This window comes from Palaemon carinicauda, chromosome 1 (genome assembly GCF_036898095.1).
Source record: "Palaemon carinicauda isolate YSFRI2023 chromosome 1, ASM3689809v2, whole genome shotgun sequence".
Lineage (NCBI taxonomy): Eukaryota > Metazoa > Arthropoda > Malacostraca > Decapoda > Palaemonidae > Palaemon > Palaemon carinicauda.
The window spans coordinates 153,753,005-153,762,723 of NC_090725.1; positions in this window are offsets into that span (position 1 = coordinate 153,753,005).

The window sequence follows — 9,719 nt, forward strand, 5'->3', positions numbered from 1 at the left end:
TGTAGGGAATATTTATCAAAGACTTCATCATAACCTACAACATCGTCAACATCATCATAATATCCTACGCCTATTGACGCAAAGGGACTTGTTTAGATTTCGCCAGTCATCTCTATCTTGAGCTGTTAAATCAATACTTTTCCATTCATCATCTCCTACTTCACTCTTCATAATCCTAAGTCATGTAGGCTTGGGTATTCCAACTCTTCTAGTGCCTTGTGAAGCCCAGTTGAAAATTTGGGGAGTTCGATGTGCATATCCAAAACCATCTCCATATACCCCTCACGATGATCTCATCCACATATGGCAACCAAGTAATATCTATTATAGTCTTATTTCTATTTCTAATCCTGTCCTGCCATTCAACTCCCAATATCCTTATGAGGGCTTTGTTCTCAAATCTACAATAATCTTGGATATTGTTCTATTGTCATACCACGACTCATGTCCATACAATAATACCGATCTTACTAAAGTAATATATAGCCTGACTTTGTATGTAATTTCAGGTGACTTTGATTCACAAATTTTACCTTACCAAGTAATTGTCATAAATTAGAGATCATATTGCGTAAATACTTAAATTATTCCACTTCATTAATCATGTCTCTTTCCAATGATATTTCATCTTCCATTGCATATTCCGTTCTCATAATCTCTGTTTTTCTTTTATTTATCTTCAGACTAACCTCATGTGATATTTCATGCAATCTGGAAAGCAAGCTTTGTAAGTCCTTTGGTGTTCTGCTAATAAGGAAAGCGTCATCAGCATTCTCTGGGTCAGCTAATTTCCTGTTACCAATCCTGTCAAACCCTTCTCCACCATCCCCAATGGTTCTATGCAAAATGAAATCCATGACGAGGATGAACAACATTGGTGACAACACATTCTTTAGAAGTACTCCACTATTCCCGGGAAATTCATTTGATAGTACTCCACTAATATTAAATTTGCATTTACTATGCTCATGAAGAGACTTAATCAAATTTACATATTTAAGAGGAACTCCATAATGACGTAGAACTCTCCAAAAAATTGGCCGGTGCATACTATCAAGAGCTTTTTCATAGTCTACAATTTCCATCAAAAGTGGATTTTTATATTCGACATATTGCTGTACCACATGACTTGAAATGAAAATTTGGTCAGCACATCCTCTACTTTTATAAATTTTGCTCGTTCGTCCCAGCTTTTCATCAATCTTTCTCTTTAGTCTCTTAATAATGAGCATACTATATATTTTCATGACAACTGATGTAACTATGATGCCTTTGTAATTCTTACAATCAGTCAGATATTTTTTTTTTCTTTTGGCCATTTTCACCAACACTCCTTGCTCCTATCCATCAGGTTTTGCGTCTTCACACCAGATACTACAAAATAATCTTGTATTTTGGGAGTCACTTCATTTTAAACCAATATCATCTCAGCAGTCATTCCGTCGTCGTATTCTGGGGCTTTTCATCTCTTTAGTTGTTTTGATGATAGCTTCGACTTCAAACAAACTGAATTTATTCATGGGCACATGAAGGCCTATCTGAGCTGCAGGTATATCAATCAAATTATTCCCTCCATATCCCATTTTCATGACCTCACTTAATTGTTCCATCTATTGTTTCCTTTCTTCATCTTCTAATGTTATAATAGTCCCATCACGCTTTTTGATGGATATATGCTTCTTCTTCTTTGTCCCAGTAGAGATTTCATTAACAATTCTGTAAGCAGTTTTTACACCATAGCCACTCGTGAATTCATAGCTTTGTCAGCCTCACATGCTTTCCTGTCTAAATATTCTTTCCATTCATTCCTGGTTTTTCTTTTGACCTTCCTACCAATACTGGACTACTCAGCATACTATACCTTATAATTTTCATTACTTCCTCGAAAACTTTCAACAATCAATTTCTGTCTTCGTCTCCTTTTTATAGAATACCAAGTAGCATTTTTATATCCATGTAACTGTGTGTCCCAAATCCTCACTACCATCTGACTGATATATGTTCCTAATATCACGCCATTCTTCATTAATTGTCTGATCTTTATATCTTGAAGTCTCTGAGATTATAAACCAATTCCTACATTCAATTGAAAAGGTTTCTCTTTGCTCATATTCTAGAAGGTTACTTGTATCAAACCTAGTTATACTCTCTACATTTTATTATTATTATTATTATTATTATTATTATTATTATTATTATGAAAAGCCAAGCTACAACACTAATTGGAAAAGCTAGATGATATAAGCCTAAGGTCTCCAACAGGGAAAAGTATCCAAGTGAGGAAAGGAAATAAGAAAACAGATAAGCTACAAGAAAAGTAATAAATAATCAAAATAAAATATTTTAAGAACAATAACAACAATAAATTAGATCTTCTATATATAAACTAGAAAAACATAAAAAAAAAGGTAAGAGGAAGAGAAATAAGAAAGAACAGCGGGCCCAAGTGTATCCTCAAGCAAGAGAACTCTAATTTCAAGACAGTGGAAGGCTATGGTACAGAAGCTACGGTACCACCCAAGACTAGAGAACAATGGTGTGATTTTGGAGTGTCCTTATCCTTGATGACACCAAGAATAACAAGAATTTTTAGTTTGACCCCTTCCGATTCCCTTTATCAGAGAGAGAGAGAGAGAGAGAGAGAGAGAGAGAGAGAGAGAGACGTAATATAGTTCCACCTCTTCTACTGTCCACGTGAAATGGGGTGAAGAACATTGAATATCACTTCTCTATATATGGACGTAAGATGTTAGGAGATGCCTACAATATTTGCTTGGTATTGACTTGCATATTTTCTGCCATAAAAGAATTGTCCTCAATGTTCTTGAATTTGTTGATGGTCTCTACTTGTTAGATCCCAGATCGTATAACTACTTATTTTATTTGCTAAAGAATTCTTGAGAAAACACATATGAGAGTAAAGAACTGTGCTTTTATTAAGATGCGATAATCAAGGTTTGCTCTACTTTCACTAATAGATCCCTTTATGTTTTAAACCAGTTATGTTTTACGGAGATTTTCAGGTTATTGTTATTATTGCTATTACTTGCTAAGCTACAACCCTAGTTGGAAAAGCAGGATTCTATAAGCCCAGGGGCTCCTACAGGGAATATAGCACAGTGAGGAAAAGAAAAAAGGAAAAATAAAAGATATTTCAATAACAGTAACAATAAAGTAAATATTTCCTATACAAACTTTAAAAACTCTAACAAAACAAGAGGAAGTGAAATTATATAGGATGGTGTGCCCGAGTGTACCCTCAAGCAAGAGAACTCTAACCCAAGACCGTGGAAGAACATGGTTCAGAGGCTATAGCACTACCCAAGACTACCGAACAATGGTTTGATTTTGGGGTGTCCTTCTCCTAAAAGAGACGCTTACCATAGCTAAAGATTCTATTCTACCCTTATAAAGAGGAAAGTGGCCACTGTAGATATTCTTCTTCCTTGATATCTATATATATGATTGATGTCTACGATTACAAGAGACGATGCACCTTATTGTATATTCCATGAATACAAACCTTTGTGAGTGAGAGAGAGAGAGAGAGAGAGAGAGAGAGAGAGAGAGAGAGGAGGGGGTTACCCAATTACTGTTTTTTTTTTCATTTTGAAATGATGATAATTTTTCATTATTTTGACATTTTATATTAAAACTTGTTTCATGACAAACTTTCTGAATTATTCATTCGTCGTGAATAAAGAAATCATCAGCTCTTCGCTTAACCTCATATTATGAATAGTCAATGAGTTTATAAAAGACTGCAAGCCTTTCCTTCAATGACTAATCAGTACAACCTTATTTTTTTTTGACAAATAAAGAAGATATTTTCTTTTAAAACAATAATACTTTTCATGCTTTACTAAGAAAAAAATTTCCATTTCTCTCCCTCCAACTTCTATTCTCCGTCATTTCCTAAATTTTCGAGCCTCGTGTCAGCGAGTAATTCACGACCACTCTATATTCTTGACTGCCACCATCTTTTATTTCTTTTTATCTTTGTGAGGTAATATTATTATCTAAATGAATGCGGCATCTGCGACCTATACATTGGTCCTCGTCGAGTCGTCGGTAAACAGCACTGACAGACTGATCGGAGATCACAGAGGAACGCAACAAAGTTATATCCCTGGCGTGTTATAATTGTGGCCTCAACCTTATAGCACCTTGATACACTTATAATCATAACACTGTTATGCTACAGTGCTCTGCTCTCGTGTGTTCCCGGCTTTCCCAACAACATGTTGTGTTACGTTCTTTTGGACGTGTGTGTGCACCTGGCTTTAAGGCATGCAGTAACTGGGCAGCACGGCAGATGGGATAATGCTTGAGACTTTATCACTGTTGATAAGGCCCACATATATGCTTATGAATTCTTTCTTCATGGAAAATAGATTTAAAAGAAAAACAATGATTTTGCCCTTATATGACAGCTTCCTGTTATATTCAACAATAACTTTCTAATTACCATATTATGAAAAAAATTTAGTAACCGAACTAGTTATTACAGAACCTTGAAATGATAAAAACTTTTTCTATTAGTTTTCTGGTCTATGAATTTGATTAATAATTCGATTATCGCAAATAGGTTAGAATATCAATCTATCACTTTTGATTACGTTTGTTCTATTTTCCTTCTATTTCCTTAATCAAAAACATGTGTTTATGTGTAAATGTAGATCCAAGGCAAGTTGTATATCTAGACTTGATATAGTAATATTCTGAGGCCATAAATATTTTCGTTCATAATCTCGAGGTACACAATCAGAAAAATATGCGAGGCTTGTACGGCACAAACCACGATCATACAATGTAATGCTATTGTTTTTATATATCTCGCTCTCTCTCACACTGATAATAAAACAACCTTTTTAAGTTTGCCATCGCATGTTTTAGTTATTTGTTGAATTATCTTTACTTGCATTCACCTCGCCTCTCTGTTAACACCTAACAACCATCTCGCACAGGCTATTGTCTGATCTAACATGGCAAATACATAAAGAATAATTTAAAGGGATTCTTGAGAATTAATTTTAACGACATTACTTTACTTTTCTCTTCTCTATTAGAGCGTATACTAAACCTTCCAAAGAGCTCTCTAGCGATGACTGTTATCCCTCATTTGTCGGTGATTTATCGCCTCTGGTAAGAGGTACAGTAATACATCCTCTTTCCAGAGGAGCAACTTTCAAATGAGAATAAAAAAAAAAAACAAGGAAAAAGAAAAAAACAATCGTGTGTAAAACCAGCCGTTGTTTTGCATCACACCTGAAGCACGGAGATATGTTTTTAGAGTTTCTTTATTGTTGTATTCTATATCTTTAACACAAACGTCGTGTGTTCCTAGCCCCAACAAAAAATAAAAAAAAATAATAAAAAAAAATCATTGCAACTCTGGAAAATTTAAGTGAAGTCCCATGCTTTTTAATCTTAGTACCTTAGCTGGCGAACTTGGGGCTAGTTATCTTTGTCCAGTGGTCTTGTGATTTTCTGTGTTATGATTTTGGTCAAGTGCAGCCTACGTTTGTGTTATGGGATATTTTTGTAGTATGTTTATTTATGTCCATTACAGTGAGCTGAATTGCCGGAGGGATTAGGCCTGAGCTTGTGATCAACCAAGGATCCATTACAAACTAGAAGAGAGCTTGTTTCTTTAAGTATAATAGATAACAAGTTGGAAATTTTTTGTAGGTGCAAGTGTAAAAAGATACATGTTCAAGATTTCATTGGGGAACTAAATTTAGGTGAGATGTTGGATATCAGAAATAAAAGGATGTTGTTTGATGAAAATTTACAGAATAAAAAAGATTTGATACTTATGAGTTTTTCATGGATCAAAAAGGGGGTTCAATACACCCCACGTTTGTGTATCTTATGTGTGACGCAATATGGCGATTATGTTAAGGGTAGTAGAATGAGACTCGCATACCCTCGTCAGAATGATAATCGACAGTGGTATTATCTCTCTCTCTCTCTCTCTCTCTCTCTCTCTCTCTCTCTCTCTCTACAAACACACTTACATACAGACACATTTATTTATTATATCTTCCTTATTACAAGAATATATTATATAATTATGTTGTATAGCGTTAAGGACGAAATAAATCTTAATACCGCATATCACTTATGAGTCCGAATATTCCCGACTGAAGGTGAGTGGATGCTTATGCAGCCAATCTGCTCATCCAGTATTTCATCAAAGCCTATGTATATACTGGAATGCCATTTGAGTTCAAACTCTGAATATGCTGTTTGAGAAATTGCAAGGATCAGTGCAAATGCGTCGGCTTTAATGTGGGTATAGTATATACGCCATCGGGCGGGTTGTATCTCTACAAAAGCAAGGAGATGGATATTTCCGAAATTCTAGTGCTTCCTGATGATAACTAAATTAGATTGACGATAATAAATGAAATCTTACGTCATGCATTATATTTTGTAAACGATATTCAACAAGAATTGCTAATAAGGAAAGTCAGCTACTTTGGGAGTAAGAAATAGAAACGTCATCAGTAGGGTTAAGGTGTAAATAATTGAATGTGGATTAATTTTCTCCACCATAGAGGTAGGAAAATAGCATAAAACTCCAGAAAAACATGTTTTAAAAAAATGTAGTAGAGGACTACCTAAATATAAGTTGAGTTGGTGATGGAAATGTAATTTGCAGGAAAAAAATCAAAATGAAGAACAGAAAAAAAGAAGCGAGGATAGCCCATGATTAGAAAACGTATGATGAAACTAAGTTAGCTAAGGAAAGTACTAATAAAGATAGAAATAAAAAATAAGGGTACAGCATGGATAGAGGCATTTATATGTGGAATTATCAACATTGAAAGATCAAAACTTCATACACAAGATACTAATAAGCAAAAACATTGCAATATAAGACCTTAGGCACAGCACACAGAACCAGGATACAGACTGAAGAATTTTGTCAAAGGAGGAAAGTATAAGAGCATGAATATCTTCGAAGGTTGTCAAAAGTAAATAACCCCAGAAGAATATCAGACCATGGCAACTCACAAGTAAGGCTACTTGTAGTTTTGGATATCAATAGGGAAGAAGTGAAAAGAAGATTTTTATGAAAATGGGAAAATTAGAAGGGTCCACTGGTATAACAGTTGAAGTACGGAAATATTTGGGAAGTGAAGGGATTGACATACTGTCGGAACGTTGTATAATATTTATAAAAAAAAAAAAACCATCAGATAAAACTGACATTATAGAAATTAGATTAATGAAAGAAAACTAAATAATTGAAGAACACTCAGAGTCATGCCAGGGACAGGTATAGTCGATACAGTTTTTGCATTAGGACGAAAATTGGGAAATGTGGAGAAACACAGAAAGAATTTCACATTGTATTAATTGATTTGAAAAAAAAAATATATATATATGAACGGGTACTAGAGCATGAAGTATGGAGATATATGAAAGAGAAATGTGTTTCTGAGAATTATGTTAGAACAGTACAGGAAAAATACGTAGAGGCATCTACACATGCCAGAGGTCTTCTCATAATCCCCACATCTTTGATCTTGTGATGGAAGTCTATCACATCAGATGTCAAGACGTGCGCTGTAAGCTGATGCCATTATCTAAGAATACTAGTCTTGAGGAGAGAATCTCTAGGGCTGGAAGGAACAGGAAGGCAGGATATAGTAAAATTGGATGATAAGGAGACCGATTTGGCAAAAATCTTTTATGTAGTATCAAGTGTAACAAAAGATGGGGATATGAAGTTTGAATCTAACCAGTGTGATCAGAGGTCATATGGGATCTTATGCAACAAGAGAATAAGTTTGAAACTCGAAAGATAGTTTTGTGTAAAAGTGTAGTTATACTTGCAATTGATTACGAGAATGATAAATAAAAAAAAAACACAAAAAAGGATGAAATTGAAATTGATTGCTCCAATCATTCAAAAGGAGAGATAGGATCAGTCCAAATATTTTAAAAATTCAAAGAAATTTATCACGGAAAACTATGGTGTTTTAGTAATCTTATATAGAAAAGGGAGCATGTTTGTAAAAGGGTCATTAACATTCAAGGGGATGGAAGGAAAATAAGAAGAGGCCAAAATTCCGAGGGAAAGATAACCTAGTAAATGAAATGCAGAAGAAACAATTATGAGAGCAATATATCAATACAGAAGAAAGTGGAAAGGGCTGATAGCCATCAGAAGCTGAACGCAAAGTAAAGAACCTTTTACAGAGGCGTTTTTAGGGATGTTTACATCTCCAAAGAAACCTTTTACATACCCTTTTCAAGAAATGTTTTAACTTTTTTTGTTCTTCTGTTTTTAGATTGTTTCAACGCAATGCCTTGCCTAAGAAATTTATAGTGCGACGTCATGACCTGACTCCTCTTTCAGGGATGGTTTCAATTGTGACAATGAGTCTAAAAAGGCTGTTAGAAAGCTGCGACTCAGTGAAAAAAAAAGTGTGAAAAACTGAAGACAAAACAGTGATATGAATGAATGGATCATGCAAAAAGAGATAATGAAATCCATAACACTTAAGCAAACAGTAAAACAGAATTTTGTTTGATTCATCAAACGTGCAGTTAAATAATTTATTATTATTTCCTCATAGGATGCTACATACATACATATACCAAGGCACTTCCCCCAATTTTGGGGGTAGCCGACATCAACAAATGAAACAAAAACAAAAAAGGGGACCTCTACTCTCTACATTCCTCCCAGCCTAACAAGGGAATCAACCGAGTTCAGCTGGTACTGCTAGGGTGCCACAGCCCACCCTCCCCCGTTATCCACTACAGATGAAGCTTCATAATGCTGAATCCCCTACTGCTGCTACCTCCGCGGTCATCTAAAGCATCGGAGGAAGCCGCAGGGCCTACCGGAACTGCGTCACAATCGCTCGCTATTCATTCCTATTTCTAGCACGCTCTCTTGCCTCTCTCACATCTATCCTCCTATCACCCAGAGCTTCCTTCACTCCATCCATCCACCCAAACCTTGGCCTTCCTCTTGTACTTCTCCCATCAACTCTTGCATTCATCACCTTCTTTACCAAACAACCATTTTCCATTCTCTCAACATGGCAAAACCACCTCAACACATTCATATCCACTCTAGCTGCTAACTCATTTCTTACACCCGTTCTCACTCTCACCACTTCGTTCCTAACCCTATCTACTCTAGATACACAAGCCATACTCCTTAGACACTTCATCTCAAACACATTCAATTTCTGTCTCTCCATCACTTTCATTCCCCACAACTCCGATCCATACATCACAGTTGGTACAATCACTTTCTCATATAGAACTCTCTTTACATTCATGCCCAACCCTCTATTTCTTACTACTCCCTTAACTGCCCCCAACAATTTCATTCACTCTCTGACGTACATCTGCTTCAACTCCACCATTTGCTGCAACAACAGACCCCAAGTACTTAAACTTATCCACCTCCTCAAGTAACTCCCCATTCAACATGACATTCAACCTTGCACCATCTTCCCTTCTCGCACATCTCATGACCTTACTCTTACCCACATTAACTCTCAACTTCCTTCTCTCACACAGTCTTCCAAATTCTGTCACTAATCGGCCAAGCTTCTCTTCTCTTCTCTTTCATAGGATGCTATCTGTATAAAATAAACTAATCTTTAGAAGAGAGAGAGAGAGAGAGAGAGAGAGAGAGAGAGAGAGAGAGAGAGAGAGAGTTGTATAGTACAGTTGATAAGTGT